General features: G+C 48.4%; 1 pseudogene; it reads right to left on the bottom strand.

Moving 5' to 3' along the window:
- Positions 1 to 215: 215 nt before the first annotated feature.
- Positions 216 to 1125, bottom strand: LOC100713639 (N-lysine methyltransferase KMT5A-like; annotated as a pseudogene).
- Positions 1126 to 1671: the final 546 nt, after the last annotated feature.

Genomic DNA, 1671 nt, shown 5'->3' with positions numbered 1-1671 from the left:
GGTCCTGGCTCTGAAGCCCGGGCAGGAGGCCCTGGCCCAGCTCCCTACTTCATGTTTGACCCTTCCTTCTAACGTCTGTGCCGAGCCTCTGCATGCACGGAATACAGATGCTCGATTTGTATGCAAAAAAGGTACAAAATCAACTAGGATCTAAAAGTTTGGGTAAAATAAGGCCATCTGTTCAAGTCCGGCTTGGACAGAAATTTAAATACTACAGTACAAAGGCATCTTAATATACTTTTAAAGAAAATCTGAAGCAATCTGCTACGATTAAGTGTGTAAAACAGAAACACCCATTTCCCTTTGAGGGCACTTTGCAGAGTGGCAATCAGTGCTTCAGGCCTCGATGGATGCCTTGCTCTGCGATGTCGCGGGAAGTGACAGATGAAGGTGCGGGCCGTCCAGGGCCCAGCGGTTCCTGGTTCATCTCCCTTGCCGCGTCCGCGCAGTAGGTTTTGCTGAGATGCTGAAAGCAGCACATGCAGCAGCCCGTGGCGGGGTCCTGTGCGCACAGAGCCCCTCGTTTCTTGGCACCGGTGACCTCGATGGGGTCCCTGTGGTCCTCCACCACGAGGGGGCCCCGGAGGGCTGCTTGGTGGCGATCGCGCCCCTACCTTTGCCGTCCATGAGGTCAGTCTTCACGCCTTCCTCCTTCCGGCTCCGAGCAATCATCGACTCCTTTCCTTCCTTCCCACTGCAACTCGGCCTTGCTCTTTCTTCCCGAAGCTTCTCTGGGCCAGGTCCGTGGTTTGCGATTCCGTTCTGTTTTCCCTTGAGCCCCCACCCCCACTTTGTCCTTGAGAGACCTTTCAGGGACTTCCTGGCGATGGCCGCACTGGCGCAATCACAAGAGGCTGGAGTTTTTGGAGGTTCTGCTGTGTCAGATTTTTGGTTTGGAAAGGGACCAGTTACCTTTCCTGGCATCTTTGCGCTTCGTTCCTCGGATTTCACAGCGCTTCTTATCGCGTTCCCAGAGTTTCTTTTTCTCTTTTCCTTTCCTGTGGATCCTGGCTAATGGTTGATTCAGTGATGTGCAACTGAATTCTCCTCCTGAAGCGGGGAAGGCATTCCAGAGCATCTGTTTGGGCTCCTGTAGGAATGGGTCTTGGACTGCCCGGCCAACATGCTCCCCTCTCACCCAGGCTGGGCTCTGTCACCACCTGGGATCCTAGTTAGGTTTTTAAAACAAAGATAAGAGACCAGATGGATGAAGAATAAATAGTCTTTCAGTAAGTGGTACTGGAACAATTGAACATCCACATGCAAAAACAGAAAACAATGAATAAAATGTTCTCCATCTCTCCATTATACCCTATATAAAATTTCAACAAACATTAAGCATGAAATGACTTATATAACAAAGCTATACAATTCTTGGAAAAAAACAAGAGAACATGACCTCAGGCTAGGCAAAGAATTCATACATATGACAACAGTTCACAATCTTTAAGAAGACTTTTTTTAACGTTTGGGACTTCACCAAAATTAAAAACTTTTGCTGTGCAAAAGACACTGTTAAGACAATGGGAAGATAAAGCATTACACTTGGAAAATGGTTATAAATCACCTACCCATAGCTGGGTGTGGTAGCACATATGCCTATTATCCCAGCATGTGGGAAGCTGAGACAGGAGGGTTGCTGCTATAGCCTGGACTCCAGAATTAGTTCAA

The sequence above is a fragment of the Cavia porcellus genome, unplaced genomic scaffold (genome assembly GCF_034190915.1).
Source record: "Cavia porcellus strain 051 isolate PalLab524CR breed Dunkin Hartley unplaced genomic scaffold, mCavPor4.1 scaffold_17, whole genome shotgun sequence".
Taxonomy (NCBI): Eukaryota; Metazoa; Chordata; class Mammalia; order Rodentia; family Caviidae; genus Cavia; species Cavia porcellus.
The sequence above is the reverse complement of the archived record's forward strand: the minus strand, read 5'-3'. Positions and strand labels throughout refer to the sequence as shown.